This window comes from Sphaeramia orbicularis, chromosome 5 (genome assembly GCF_902148855.1).
Source record: "Sphaeramia orbicularis chromosome 5, fSphaOr1.1, whole genome shotgun sequence".
NCBI classification, from domain to species: domain Eukaryota; kingdom Metazoa; phylum Chordata; class Actinopteri; order Kurtiformes; family Apogonidae; genus Sphaeramia; species Sphaeramia orbicularis.
The window spans coordinates 9,110,329-9,127,442 of record NC_043961.1 but is presented as its reverse complement, the minus strand read 5'-3'; the positions used below and the strand labels follow the sequence as shown (position 1 = coordinate 9,127,442).

The 17,114-nt window shown below is 37.0% G+C and overlaps 1 pseudogene; it reads left to right on the top strand.

The window, feature by feature from the left end:
- The window catches only part of LOC115419176 (SRSF protein kinase 2-like), a 33,682-nt pseudogene that overhangs the window by 14,972 nt on the left and 1,596 nt on the right, over positions 1 to 17,114 (top strand).

Below are 17,114 nucleotides of genomic sequence, written 5' to 3'. Positions count from 1 at the left end.
TTTCATCATTTAATGTTGTTTTTTTGCACTTAAACAGAATAATTTGCCGTTGTCATTTTAAGGCTGTTTTGCTCTTATTTTACCTTTATCTGGGCTGACAGTGGCCCCTGAAAGAACATGAGTTGGACATCCCTGTTACATAATCGTCAGTTTTATTCTCCTTAAGCTCTGCAGCGGTGGAAGACCACGTATGAGTTAATCCTTTACGGTCTGAATGGTGTCCTTAATTGTTGACCAGATGTGTGCATGGTCCTGGAGGTCCTGGGACACCAGCTGTTGCGGTGGATCATCAAATCCAACTACACGGGCCTCCCTCTGCCCTGTGTTAAGACCATCCTCACTCAGGTCAGGTGTTTCAGCCCTTCAGACCTCTTCTTAATCCTCACCCACTGACTACTTTTGGATGAACTATGACAGTGATGGTGTTTTCCTTCCTTGTCCCAGGTCCTGCAGGGTTTAGATTACTTGCATACCAAATGTAAGATTATCCACACAGACATCAAGCCAGAAAACATTCTCCTGAGCGTGGATGACGCGTACATTCAGAAACTGGCAGCCAACACTAAACTGTGGCAGCTTCCTGTGTCGCCTCTTTATAGCAGCTCCTCAGGTAAGAAACGGCTTTGATCCTGTTTGACTTTAAAGGGGTTATATGCAGGATGCGATTTCTTGGGGATGGGTGGGAGGGATAGAACCCCCCCCCCCCCCGTCTGGTTTTACATCCCTCCTGCTCAATGAATTTCAACCTGGGGGGGGGGGGGGACAACCAGCCAATGTAAATACCATCAGGTTGTGTCAGTTTTCTTCCACCTATATCCTTCATTACTGACAATAATGTTTACCTGAACCCACCTATTGCAGCCTCAGAATTTGCGAATGTCCCCATGCACAAGGGGGGGGGGGCGTGGTAAACGTGATGAATTCATGGAACCCACAGAGCAGTGGAGGGGGTTCCAGTGGATACAAATTAGAAGTTGTGAATTATTTCCTGTAAGAGCCACTGAATAATAGAGGACAGAACCAGAAGTTGGACATTAAAAGTATGTAAGGTTTCACTTTTGTTTCATGCCAGCCTTAGTTACATTAGTTATGGACTGCACCCCCACGTATATAACTCCCCCCACACCCGCTCCAACAACAACAAAAAAAAAAATCCCCCCCTCTGTTTTTTTTGACAAATTGCACCCTTTTTACATGTGTTATTTCTACTTACAAATATTACAAAAGACAACCAAGGCTCCTGTAGACCAACAGCAGATTTAAAGACATTGATTGACATTGGTTTGACCTTTCAAGGTCAAAGGTCATGACACCAATGAAAGCCCGTATGTGACCTCCTATCTATTACCAATAGTAATTATATCAATATTTTCAACTGTTTTCAACTGATACCAATAGGACATCAGACCCTAAAAAGGACCTAAATGACTCTTAACAGTGTGAGACATATTTCCCCCAGGATGGACCTATTGATGACCTCACATAAATGCAACAAAATTATCCTCTTGCTCTGAGCCATCCCATAATAATGAATTTATAATCAAATATCGGGTCCAAAAATAGGACCCAAATATGGACGTTAAATCTCCCTAGGTGTCAGTGCAGTAGATGTGAAACATGTGTAAATGGTCTTCTATAGACTCTAAATAAAGACACTGTTACATGTGTTGATCCTAGTGGTTTTTCTAATTCACACATGTGGGTTTTTCATCAATCTCAGTCTCATTCCAGGTTTGGTGTGGAACCCATCGTGTCCACTAGTGTACATACAGAACCTGAACATTTAAACACATATAGATCGCGAGTGATTTTTGCAACAGCGGCCATTTTTGTCAAAACACTCTGCTTTGAATAATTAGTTCAATTCCCAGAATGCACCTGTGAGAGAATAAAGAGATATTCAAAAAAATAGTTGTGTGTAATTTTTCATGTCCTTTTGACCATGTTACGTGTATGGAAATATATAAGGAAATATGTTTTTCCTCCACTCCTCCTCCTGGGATGCAGAATTATGACGTTTGTCGCATTTCAATGACATAAAGGTCGGATAAATGCGACCTGGACATTCAGACTGAAGTGACATTGTAAAATATCAGATATGTATCAGATTTAGGACCAATATGAAGTGGTCTGGGACAGATTTAGGACCACATATGAAAGTGGTCTGGGTCAGATTTAGGACCACATATGAAAGTGGTCTGGGTCAGATTAGTGCTGTTCAACTGTCTTTAACCCAGTGATTTAAACCTTTTTTTACTCCTGACCCCATTTTAACATCACAAATTTCTGGCGACCCCAGACATTTAAAACAGAAACTTTTTTTTATTTTGCAAAAGTTAATTTGTTTTGATCCTGTAATAGTTTTTCTATCCTATGTTTAGTTTTAGAGGACATTTAGTCTATATAATGTATATTATTCTGGACGGAGACAGTAAAGCCAGTGTAGATTACTGCACAAAGGGAGAATTGGATTTTCCTTGGTCAGGATATGTACAGTCAGTCCAGCTTGGATTTACAAGGCTGACAATAATACTGAACAAACAAGAACTCAAACTATGAATTATGAAAGAGCTGCAGCATCTGAAACTGACCACAATGAACATTTGACAGATAAACAGAACCACAGTGCTTCAGTTTCACACTCACAGTTTGTCTGCTATGGATTGGGACTGGATCTGTCAACTCAACACAGATTTTTTTCTTTCAGATATTTTTATTGCGAAGCTTTATCATAGTACAGATTTGAAATCCCCTTATTGGTACATTATGCTTCATTTTAATATCAACACAACAAACACACGTTCAGAATAAAAGACAAGAAAACAGCATTGATAGAGTGAGAAAAGAGGAAGGAAAGAAGAAAAAAGAAAGAAAAACAAAAAAAAAACAACACCACATACCCCCATTTTTATTAGTAATTTTTTTTTTTTTTAATCAATTACTATAAATTCCAGGCGACCCCACGGTTGAAAAACACTGTCTTTAACAGATCAGATACAGGACACATATGGGTACAAAAAGGAGATTTGTTCCACATTTACCTGCAGTTTGAACATAGCCTAACTTTGGAATATCAATACTACATATAACCCCTTTAATTTTTTTTCTTAAACACAAACTGACAAATTAAGTTCATAAAAAAAAAAAAAAATTGTTGAAAAGTTACTCAACCCTTTTTTTCTTTGACTTTTTCACTTTATGCCAGTCAACAGACGCTCCAGAGAAAAACAGGTTTGTTACATAAATCTGTACTTTTTGCTTTTTATTCAGTTCATTTTAGTTCATTATTCATTTCCTTTACAATCGCATTATAATTTAACCCTTTTTCTTATGACTTCTTAGAGTTTATCCAGCTTGTTGGGGAAGTTCACTGGGGTTTTCCACACTCTGGGGGAGTGGGTAAGATGGATGTGTGTTCTGCTTTTACACTCTCTGATTCGTGACTTTGACTAAATCCTAAACTGACTACGAACCATCTTATGATATTTTAATGTTAGTAACTCCCCTTGAAGCACACTGCGCTCAATTTTCTGCCATAAACTGATTCATAACAGTATGTTTATATGTCAAAATATTGTGGAAACTATCAAACATTTATATAATTATGGTGGCGGTGACTCATCTTGATAAAATATTGAAATTTCCACCTACAAACGGGGTTATCGTGATATGACAGTTAATTAGATTGTCTCTTCTGTTAAATTTATGACACTGCAAGTCTATAATTATATTTATTATTCAACAAAAAAATAATTGGGTTTTTATTTCATTTGAGACAAAAAAAAGACTTGTTGCTGCATATTTCTGTCTGTGCTGGACCAGGGTGATGTGATAAATGCATGGATCCTCCCAAAGCTAACACATACACACTGTTGGTTCACTCATCAATGTCTGTTATTGCGTGTGTTGGATCTGCTCTGTCCTTGTGCACACTCAAACAATGGCATGATCTCACCTATAAGGCTCAGTTCTGCTCTACGTTAAAGACACAGACGGATACGGATGCAGCGTTCTGTCTGTCCTGTGCCTACATTCTGTCCGTTTTTCCAGGATCTTATGGATGCAAACCCAGACGGAGAATACAAAGCAGTACCACTGGGAATCACAGGGGCAGTGTTTTTTTTTTTATTTATGTTTTTATTAGTGATAGTTAACAAGACAATGTGGACAGAAAAACAACAACAACCAAAGGGAAAATCAAACAAATAAACAAACCAAAAACGACACAGTATGACAAACAACGCCAACATCATATTACAATGAAAAAGATCATAAATGTAATAGCAACTAAACAATATAGCTTGATTAGGGGCGATAGGGAAGAGGGGTGTGTGAATGAAAGTGAGAAAGGGGGGGGGGGGGGGGGGTGAGGGGGAAAATAATAATTGTTGTAATAATACAAAAATATATAATAATAATAATAATAATATACCAGTAGCCTAATTTGCTAGTATTATTGTGGTGGGCAATGTTGATGGGGCAGTGTTGAGATTTGAAGAGAAGAATTTTCAGAAATAGTGGAACTTTTCAAAGAGCAACTGTGAGTTAGTGAAAAACTACCGACATACAGGGTTATTCAAAAAGAATGAACCAATATCATTATGCAATATTTTAATAAGGAAAAGCAATAGAAAACTCCAGCCAAGTCACAAGTATTCTACTCACAATCAACTTTTATTTCCTGTCTTCCAAGTGTTCAGTGTGTCCACCACTTGCAGCATGGACAACATCACTGAGATAAGAGAATTCCTCCCAGACGCATATCACCATATCACCATATCACCATCCACTGAGTTGATGCTGTTGTTATTCGATGTTTAAGGTCATCGAGGTTAGTGGGTAGCAGTGGGACATAAACACCATGGTTTACATATCCCCACAAGAAAAAATCACACACGTTGGAGTCTGAGGATCTTGCAGGCCAAGCACAAAGAGCAAGGTCTAGGGCCCCCTTCAGACCAATCCATCACTGGGACACTTCTTTATTTAAAAAAGCTCAAACGTAGAGAACTCCTCTTTCAAATCGTCACTGACTCATTCCATGACGATGCTTGAGAACCGAAGCAATGTGTCATGAAATGAGTTCATTCTTTTTGAATAACCCTGTATTTATGACAACTACCCTTCTGAATGTCAATCAATCAATCAAAGTTTATTTATATAGTACTTTACAACAACATAGAGAATATCAACATTAGTAAACCCTCCTCTGTCATTGCCATGTTTGTTATTATTGACTTTCTTCTTCTTCATCACAAACTTTACTGTTCTTCGTGGTATTTGTCCAGTATGGTAATTAAGAGTGGCGCCCTCTGGTGGATTGATTGAGAAACACATATTCCAACACAGCTTATTCTGGAGGCAAGGCCAACAGTTCCAAACATTGAGTATGGCGCCGTCTGAACACATTCATTTGTATTTGTGCTGATCTACCAACTCCAGCTCTAAGTTAATCAGATATGGTCGTCTTTCCACTGATCCAGTGTATTTCCTGTATTAGTGACATTTCTGTTGTAAATTCCGTTTTCTTTGGTCTGTGTTAGCGTTTGGATCCATTTCTATCTGATCCAACTGTTCTGTTGGATTTTTAGCTGTAGTCCTATAGTTCGATAGTTGGACTGGTCCAGCTGTTCACATTGAACCACTACAACTAGAATGATGGAAGTTTTAAGGTAAGGTACCGTTAGTCCAGATGTGGTTCTGTGGGTTTAATTTGAGTTGTTCTGTTGAAGCTGGTGGTGTTGGGTTCAGTTTGTCAGCTGAGGTCATGTGATCATTAGTGTCATTTACTGTGGTACAATATGGGTCCACTTTGACACTTATTTGATTCTATTTGTCATTTATTATCGTTTCCTAATGGTTTCATGTGATGCCTGTCAGTAGTTTTATCTGTCCTCGTTTGTTAAACCTACCACTAAATGTTCACCTGTTGACAGTAATAATAACCCACTCGCTGCTGTCTGTCCCATAGAAGAACATGACAGCGCGCCGTTTGTTTGGAACTATTGAGGCTTACATGAACCACCTGATCACTGTAGCAGAGATATCAAAGCATGTTGCAACTCTCTCTATGGCTCTGGTCATATCTTAGCCCTGTAAAACCTGAACCATTAAGTCATTGACAGTAAATTCCAGTTCTTTGAAACTGGAGCCTTTATTGGTCTTTCTGAGCAACCAAAAAAATTTTTTTTTTTTTCAAATATCAGTTTCCTTGTATGAGTTTTAATTTTGTATCATATTTGGTCCATCAGGTCTCAGTGGTCAAATATGATTATTTTTGAACAAACTAAAACATAATATAACACAAACATGTCTAATAAATTGTTAATTTCTTTTCTAAATGGTCACAGTTCTTCCTCCATCCTCATTTATGACAGTCTTGTAGTGTCACTGGAAAGGCCTCTGGTGAATGAACTCCTCCCCCTGGTGGATTATATGTGCATTGCATGTATCTAATTGTATACATCAGGTTTTTCAGGACAAAAAATATCACACTGATCATTTAGAGGGCTTCAAAACTCATGGATCAAACATGATACGTTTTGGCATTAAAGGGTTAAAAGAAATACATCTGTCAATAAGGTTCAGATCACAGTCCTCTGTCTCAGGATTTATTCCCATGTCTGTTCATTTATTATGATTAACATCTTCAGATGTAACGGTTTAATTTACAAGGACGTCTCAACATGCAAAGAGTGACAAACTAAAGATAAGAGTGGAAAAGAAAATAGTGTTAGTATTAGTGCGACTGCAACTAACTGTGATTATGTAATATTTGTGACAGTTCAATCTATGAATGTGTGGAATAAGAAGCACAGTTCTGTACAAATACACAAGTGAAGCAGCTGGATTTTTTCTCTGTCGTTTAATTGGAGTCTGAAAATACAGCCTTCTCCTGTATTTACACATTCTGTCGTTCTTTTGTTGGTGTACTACTTTGATCCTAAGGAGGCCGTGGAAATCCCTACACAATATTGGACTGTTCCGTATCACAGCCCAGGCCAGAGATAAAAGAACAAAACACCGAAATAGCCCCTGATTATGTTTCACAAGGTGGTGTTTTCTGTGTGTGCTTCATGCTTCTGTTGAATCCTCTAATGTTCCATGTTCCTCCTGTGGTTTTGTCTTCACTCACTTATCTGGAACATTGCAGAAACAGAGCAGTGGGGGAGGGAGGCTGCATGTTTCTGACACAACTGCAGCTTTTGACGTCCTTCCAACAGCTGCTGTTGGACAGCGTCTTCTTTTAAACCCTCTCAAGAAACAGAGTATCAACTCCAGAGCTTACTGTTGAAACAGAATAGAACCACATCTGTGGTATCATCATGTGTTTGTTGGTCTAAAAAAAGGAACTCTGTTGTCCTAGTTGATTTTGATTTGATTTAGTGATTTATTCTGAACATGCAATGAAATTTAACACATATATGAACAAGCAAAACATGCATAATAAATAAATAAATATCAACAATCATAACAATCTTAGAAGAACAGTACAATAGTTCCATTTACATTTACCTGAAAAGGGCTGAGAACAAGTGTAATTTATTTAATCCCACCCCCTCTCCCTAAATATTATTTATAATATATACACTACAAACAAAAAGTTAAGGGTATTTTTAATTTTTGGACAATTTTTTTTCAGTTGGGATTCTTGCACAGAGCTTTTTACTTTTTTGTGTGTGAATTGAATTGAAACATATTTTTTAATGAGCAGACATAGTTTTTTTTGTTTTTGTTTTTTACAAATGGCAAAAATTATTTTAAAAAATGACCAGAAAAAAAAGAAATATCCTTAATTTTTGTTTGTAGTGTATATCCCTCTTCTTTTTACAGTTTACAGTTTTATAGTTGTAGATAATTGTGAATTTTCTATTTTTATTTGGATAAATATTGTCTCGGAGCAGTCTGGTTGAGTTTATTTGTATTATTCAAGCAAAAATCTACATTATTTTTAATTCGAACAACAAATTATTCAAGGAAAAGCAAAAACTATTGATACAATATTGATGTTTTTTTTCAATAAAAGTTATAATTGCACCACTGTAATAATGTTGCCTGGAGATTTACACTCTCCAAAGGGGGGAATGACAGAAAAAGACTGAGAACCAGTGCACTAACATAAAAAATACAGTTTTTAACACATCTGTCTGAGTGTGACTGTAATAATTCTGCCATTGGGTGACTGTCAGACAACATTTTCCTCCCTTTCACTCCGTCCGGTTCTTTTTCAAAGCTCATTTCACTGCATGAAAACCTTCAACACACATCTTTGTGTGAAGGGTTTTCTTTTCTTCTGCAGGACTCACATCATATGTACAAACGCTCCATCAAAACAATTTTTCCAACACTATTTTGCAAGAGACTACCTCTATAACATTTTTAACAAAGTTTTGAAGAGTTGTGTGTAATGAAAATGAAAGATGTACATTTCCATAAACAGTTTTGGTGTCAATAATCCAGGCTTTTGTGTTTGTAATTGTACAGACCGACACTGTGACTGTAATATAAATATTTCTGGGTCAAAACACAGTATTAAAAATCTCTCTGATGGGACATAGAGACAATTGGACAGATTAGTGTTGGTAAATGATCCACATTTTTACTTTGAAATTCATTTTTGCTTTAGTTGAACCAAAAGGGATTATCCAAATAAAGAGCTACTTTATATTGAAATAAATTTTGGAATGGAAATCAATTAAATCTACAACAGCCCCTTCCAGCACACGATGGATTAGAGAGGTTATGTCCTTTAGAGAAAATTAGATATTCAAAACGGGGAAACTTGAACAAATTCTACAATAAATGGCAACCGTTTCTGGATTTTTTTTTGAGACAATGTAATACCCCCCCCTTTATATATATATATATATACATATATATATATATATATATATATATGTATATATATATATATATATATATATATATATATATATATATATATATATGTTTTTTCTTATGGCTATGTGACCAGTTTAATTATTTTATACAGACTATGTCTTAGTATTCTTTTTATTGTATTGTTTGTTGGGTTTTATTGTTATTTGTTACTATAAAAAAAATATGCAAATCTAAACGTGATGGTGTTTAAAAACATGGTTAATGTTGACATCAGTGTGCACTGTTTTTTTATATTTATCTTTAATTCTCTTTTATACACTTCAATCAAAATATGAAACAAAAAAAAAAGAAGTTGGCTCTGTGACGGGGCATTACTGTGTTTTGACCCTTCTGTAATTTTAAGCTAAATAATAACAAAAACAGCTTCTTAAACCTGTGCAAAACCCTGACGTCGGTCATACTCTTGTATTCAGTGGATCTTTATTTAAAGCAAGATAAGATATACTTTATTGTCCCCGTGGGGAAATTTTTTCTTGGACTCCGTTCAGCTGCACTTTACAGGTGGACAGAATAAGAAGAGCCAACACAATAAGTACCAGATAAATAGATTTGCGCATAATATATATATATATATATTCATAAATACGTTATTGCACAGATGTGTATTGCACATACAGGTCTGATATTATTGCACCATGTATCTTATTACTCTGACAGATGTTACTGATTGTTTAGCAGTCTGTTGGGTGTTGGAATGAATGAGTTTTTGTAGCGGTTAATTATTTTCATAATCTTTGCACCTAAACCAAGTATTTTGCACAGAGCTGCTTGAATTTACTGCACACTGAAAACATGCATGAAGTTGCTGTGAAAAACGACTTTGGACCTCTGTGTTGGATTTGATGTTTTTCACATTACTCACTTTTTCCTTCAGTCCAGCAAAGTCTCCAGGAACCCGATTATCGACCGGCTGACAAGGAAGGAGAGGAGACGACGAGCGCAGGGGGGTGCACCAACTAACGTCACCGCCCCCCCCACCCCGAGCTCCAGCTGTCAGTCCAAACTCACAGGTCCGAACCTCACCCTGAGGAGGAAGACCCTGCTTCTGGAGGACGGGCTGGACTCGGCCCCGTTCAGCCACAGAGCCTCCATCTGCTCCTGGACGGACCTGCAGACAGAGGCTCCAGTGTCTGCTTCTAGATCAACATTACTACAACAGAACGCACACAAAGACAAAGACACGCCTTCACACAGTATGTTTTCTGTGGTTATTTACTGTTACACTGCAAAAATCTGATACATATCTGATATTTTCCAATGCACTGTAAAAATCCAAATCTGACCAAGTGTATTTGTCTCATTTCTAGTCCAAATATCTCATCACACTTAAAATAAGACAGAATCACCTAAAGAGAAACTTTCCAGTGAGATATAAGAACTTATTTATAGACAATAGATCTGGAAAATCTGATTTCAACAAATCTTACCAAGATAATTTTCGCTTGTTCCATTGGCAGATTTTTTTGCTTGAATTTAGCAAAAAAAATTATGGAAATAAGCACAAAAATCTTGAATTAAGCAAAAAAAAAAAAAAATCTTGAATTAAGCACAAAAAATGTTAAATTAAGCAAAAAAATCTGAATTAAGCACAAAAAATCTTAAATTAAGCACAATAAATCTTAAATCAAGCAAAAAAATTTTTGAATTAGCAAAACAATCTTTAATCAAGCAAAAAAATCTTGAATTAAGCAAAACAAAAAATCTTGAATTAAACAAAAAATCTGAATTAAGCACAAAGAAATCTTGAATTAAGCACAAAATCTTGAATTAAGCAAAAACTTTTTAATTAAGCACAAAAATCTTGAATTAAGCAAAAAAATCTGAATTAAGCACACAAAAATCTTGAATTAAGCACAAATAAATCTTGAATCATGCAAAAAAAATCTTGAATTAAGCAAAAAAAATCTTGAATCAAGCAAAAAAAAAAAAAAAAAACTTGAATTCAGCAAAAAAAATCTTGAACTAGAAGTACTCGGAGAGCGCAGACCTCCGCCAAGGCTGATCAGTGGGCCCCCCGTGGGCCCCCCCACCCCCGATCACCACCAAAATTTAATCATTTCTTCCTTATCCCATTTCCAACAAACCCTGAAAATTTCATCCAAATCTGTCCATAACTTTTTGAGTTATGTTGCACACTAACGGACAGACAAATAAACAAACAAACCCTGGCAAAAACATAACCTCCTTGGCGGAGGTAATTAAGCAAAAAAAAATCTGTCAGTGGAAAACGTGAAAATTATCTTGGTAAGATTTCTTGAAATCAGATTTTCCAGATATATTGTCTAAAAATCAGTTCTTATATCTCACTGACAAGTTCCTCTTTAGGTGATTCTGTCTTATTACCTCCGCCAAGGAGGTTATGTTTTTGCCAGATTTGTTTGTTTGTCTGTTTGTCTGTCCGTTAGTGTGCAACATAACTCAAAAAGTTATGGGCAGATTTGGATGAAATTTTCAGGGTTTGTTGGAAATGGGATAAGGAAGAAATGATTAAATTTTGGTGGTGATCAGGGGTGGGGGGGGCCCACGGGGGGGCGCAGACCAGAAAATTTCATCAAAATCTGTCCATAACTTTTTGAGTTATGTTGCACACTAACGAACAGACAAACAGACAGACAGACAGACAAACCTGGCAAAAACATAACCTCCTTGGCGTGGGGGGCCACTGATCAGCCTTGGCGGAGGTCTGCGCTCTCCGAGTGCTTCTAGTTTTAAGTGTGATTAGATATTGGACTAGAAATGAGAAAATCCACTTGGTCAGATTTAGATTTTTTTCCAGTGCAGTATCCCCATTGAAGGCTCATCTTTGCCTGATCTTACCTTTTTTTTTTTTTTTTTTTTTTTTACTCTTCTCTTACTCTTACTCTTTTTTTTAATGCTTGGTAGGTGTCACTGACTCTGGTGCAGTTTTGGATTTACTGAAGCCTCAGAATGCTGAGAACATCCTTATCAAGATCGCTGATCTGGGCAATGCCTGCTGGGTGGTGAGTGATTACACTGGTCTACAATCTTTTTTTTTTTTAATTATCTACTAAATGTTCCATATTTTAATCAGATTAATTGTTAAAGGTGCTGGAGACTTTCGGTGACCAATTTTTTCATCAAATCTGTAAAACCTCAGTCATATCCTCAGTATCACGAATCTGTCAGTCTTTCTGTGATTACTCACCTGAATCTCTTGCATTACGGTGAACAATTTCGAAGTGCCATCCACATAAACAAAACCGATGTGTTTACATTCAGAGCGGGAGGTCACTCGGGCGTCTTCGGAATTTTTTGTTGCGACGTGCATTGTGGGAAACGGAGGCTCGCGCTGTGCAAACCTCCCAGCTGCCTGCCGCGGTAGCGGCAGCGCGAGGCGCGAGCCTCCATTTCCCACAATGCATGTCGTGACAAAAATTCCAAAGATGCTCGAGCGACCTCCCGGTCTGAGATACTCTTAGATACTCACTCCTGTTCTTAGACTTAAAGCCAGTCGTTGTCATTATTTACAGAGTATTATGTGATTATTTTACTTATCACATTGTGTCCTATGTGACTCCTGAACACCCTTGGCTGTTGATATTTTCAGTGTAATTTTTGTACTTTGTAAATTCATCCCGGACTGGACCGGACCATTAGACGGGTCAGTTTTAGCCTGCGGACTGCATGTTGTCACCCCTGATATAGAAGTTGTGAATTAAATGAACTGTAGATCATATTCATTTGGTTCATGTTCATTTTACTTGGAAAAAAAAAAAAAAAATGAAAGCAACCAAATATTTATCACTTGCACTAGATCTGTTCCGTTAACAGTAGGGGTTTGAATTTGAAAGGATAGGCTTAACGTGTCAAAAATATGCATGTCTTAATATTTTCGTTGCTACTTTAGGAGCCTATATGTCTGTGTCTAGTCCATAAAACTAATGTTCCCAGTCGTTCTTATCATGGTGACAGGTTCACACAGTCACACAGCTGCCAGACCAGACTGTGTGGGCTCATGTGGATGTAGCTCTGCTCAGATGGACAGTTCTAGTGCAGATCCAGTCTGATATGATGCACACTTTAAATGTCACTGTTGGATCTTTTTATTTCATGCTTTAATTACCTCTGCCAAAGAGGTATGTTTTTTGCCGGTGTGTCTGTCTGTCTGTCCGTGTGCAAGATAACTCAAAAAGTTATGGATGGATTTGGATGAAAATTTCAGGAAATGTTTTTACTGGCACAAGGAACAAATGATAAAATTTTGGTGGTGATCGGGGGGGGGGGGGGGGGGGGGGGGCACTGGTCTGCCTTGGCGGAAGTCTGCGCTCTCCGAGTGCTTTTCTAGTTATTTATGTTTAGGAGGGTGCATTAGGGCCACATAAGAAAATAAAAACGCTTGTCACTACGAGAATGAAGTCATAATATTTCAAGAATTAAGTCATAATATAATAAAGTAACAAAGAAAAAATAATAAATTAAAAAAATAATAAAGTCGGAGCCACTCACCGACTAACGTACAACCTGGAACATTTTCTGAGGTTCTATTTTCATTTGGGGTTCACACACAAAGGCCAAATGCTGAGCCTACTACCCCCGCCCACCATCAACACATTAGCATCAGTCAAAGGACTTTGAAGACAGTTTAAACAAGTTTGGGTTTGTTGTAAGAGCTGAACTGATTTGGAGCAAATTATCTCTTTTGTGGAGGAGGAACTGCCAAAGTGTTCAACTGCAGGACTATCGGTGGTTCCACCAGAACTATAGGGTTTGTTGTTTATCATAAAACTGAGAGGATTCTACTGAGAGTTTTTGAGTCCAACAGAAGTGAAAGTTGCTGTTCGCTTGTTGCATTCACTGTAAAACCAGAAACTGTTGAATTTTCAAAATATTACGACTTCAGTCTCATAAAAGTACAACTTTATTCTCATTAAATATGATTTTTTTTTAAACTGCGACTTTATTCTCATTATATAATGACTTTATTCTCAAAATATTACAACTTTATTCTCGTAGTGACAAGCTTTTTTTTTTTTTCTTATGTGGCTGTCGTACATGTTTGATAAAAAGAAAATCTAATAAAAACTAAGTAAAAAAAAATATATATTACCCAATGCACAGAATAAACATTGATAGTAAAATGTAAGAAGTAATATCCAGTTAAATGTATGTTTTGCTGCTGATGGCAGGTGAAGCCTGAACCCCTCTTCTGTCAGTAAACATCTTAGTTTCTTGTCGTCCTGATGTCAGCGTCACATTGAATCTGTTTGAACCTGCAGCACAAACACTTCACTGAGGACATCCAGACATGTCAGTACCGCTCCGTGGAAGTCCTGATCGGCGCCGACTACGACACACCAGCTGACATATGGAGCACGGCCTGCATGGTAGATGTCAGCCTAGTTTTAAGGTTGTTCTTTATACCGGTCACTCAGATGTTTTCCAGTCCAGTCTCAGTCATATCCATCTGTTTGTTTGTGTCGAAGGCCTTTGAACTCGCCACAGGAGGACTATCTGTTCGACCCACAAGCAGGAAGGTCATTTTCCCAGAGAGGAAGGTTGGCTTTGGTCCTTTTTGTTTGTCTTTTAGTTTTTTTTTTGACAAGTGTTTTTATTACACTGCAAAAATCTAAATCTGACTAAGTGTGTTTTTCTCATTGCTAGTCCAAATATCTCATCACACTTAGAATAAGACAGAATCACCTAAGAGGAACTTTTCAGTGAGATATAAGAACTGATTTATAAACAATAGATCTGGAAAATCAGATTTCAAGAAATCTGACCAAGATAATTTTCACTTGTTCCATTGGCAGATTTTTTTTGCTTGAATTAAGCAAAAAACAAAAAAAATCTTGAATTACGCAAAAAATCTTGAATTAAGCAAAACAATTTTGAATTAAGAAAAAAATCTTGAATTAAGTGAAGAAAATCTTGAACTAAGAAAAAAAAATCTTGAATTAAGCAAAACAATATTGAATTAAGCTAAAAACATCTTGAATTAGGCAAAAAAAATCTTGAATTAAGCAAAAAAAAACTTGAATTAAGAAAAAAAATCTCGAATTAAGCAAAAAATCTTGAATTATGCAAAAAACTCTTAAATTAAGCAAAAACTCTTAAATTAAGCAAAAAAGATCTGAATTAAGCAAGTGTCTGATACAGGTATCTGCTGAATCAGGGTCAATGTGATAAAGTGGAATATGTTCTCATCCATTTGTACTTGGAGGAGTTTAAAAGTGTGGGAGACTTTTGTGACCAATTTTTCATCAAATCTGTCTAACCTCAGTCATATCCTCAGTATCACGAATCTGTCAGTCTTTCTGTCATTACTCACCTGAATCTCTTCCATTACGGTGAACAGTTTCTTAGTGCCATCCACCATAAACAAACCATGTGTTTACAACAGAGCCGGGAGGTCACTGGCATCTTCGGAATTTTGTCACGACATGCATTGTGGGAAAGGGAGGACCATGCAGCTGCCTGGCTGTGGCAGTGCAACCATATGATATTATATGGATGAAACAAACACGACGTGGAAACGGCTGAAATGAGAAACGGCTGGAGGAATATTCATAGAGGGAACGGAGCTCCTGCTGTTTCCGCGTCGTGTCTGTAGCAGCCGTCGCTGTCAGGCGCATGCACGAACCTTCGTTTCCCACAATGCACATCGCGACAAAATTCTGAAGATGCCCGGGTTACCTCCTGTCTCTGTTTGTAAATACATGGTTTGTTTATGGTGGATGGCACTTCGAATTGTTCATCGTAATGCAAGAGATTCAGGTGAGTAATCACAGAAGACTTACAGATTCATGATATGAGGATATGAAAGATATGGTTTGACAGATTGATGAAAAATTGGTCTTGAAAGTCTCCCACACCTTTAAACCTGGTATTTACTGTTTATTCTTGGCTTTATGAACATATGTCGTGCCACTCTTCTACAGTGATGTCTTCATGCTCATCTTTTATTCTCTGAACATTCTTCTGCTGCGTCTGTGATAATCTGATAAAACCTTTAGATAAATCCATTTGCTCCATCATGGTCAGAGCTGTCTCTAAGGGAAAACCCTGTTCTTCTTCTTGTCCATGATCTGCCTTTGTCTCTTCAGATCACATCGCCCACATCATTGAGCTCCTGGGGCCCATCCCATCCCAGTTCGCCCTCTCTGGGAGGAATCCAAACGGTACTTTAACCGTAAAGGTAAAATGCACTCATAAACTGGAACTACACTGACTTTATTCATCATGTACCTCTGGGGTCGTGTTCACAAACAGTCTGTGAATCCTCTGGAGCGAAGAATAGAAGTTAAGAGTGACTTCAGGAAAATAACTTTAGTAAGAAAAGGGCTCAATGAGGAGGTGTTGAACCACACTGCTGTAAAATATATGGATTTAAGAGGAAAATGTTGCCTTTATGATCATGAACATAGACTGGACAGAGACACTGACAGGGTTAATGACAGAATATAGTGTTTATTTAGAGGAGGTTTAGTTTTATAATAAATATACAGTGTATGTGTGAATAACATAAACAGTAGGTTAAAAGTAGTCCATTAAATATCTACAAATAAGGTACATTTCACGATGATAATTATAATTATTTCACGTCTTGTGTATACACAACATGTAATGACAGCAAAGTGAACCTTGAACCTCGATTACTTATAGTTGATAACAAACATTGTCCCTGGTTAATATAATGTATCATCATGAAGTCACTGTCAATGTTTGGACATTATTTCCTCTACATCTTTCTCCTTCACTGAAGAAACTCTTCATCCTTCTAAGTCTTCTCCAGACTCTGATCAGTTTTCACCATAGGAACTCTGTAGGATTAAGTTGCTATGTGAATATCCTTTCTCTGTTAACCCTGTATTTTACAGCAGTACATACTCTTGAGTTGTAGTGAATTTATTTTGTACTAACAGGTACTGTATCGGTATTAATATGTACTTACAAAGAACATACAAAGACTGAAGTGCGTATATGGTAGTATTTTTTAACTGCTGTGTACATATTTTAATTTTAATTTTTTTTAAATTCATTTTTATTAATTTATTTTTTGGGTACATATTTAATAAATACAGGGTATATATGACCGGCTGCATCTGGCCATTTCAAGGTGAAGCTTGTTTAAGAAATTTAAAGAATGTATATGTAGGCTAATGGTATGGAAGGTTAACGTTATGAAGGTTAATGTTATGAAAGGCTAACGGTTTGAAAGGCAAATGTTATCCTATGTTAGCTTCATGTTGAAT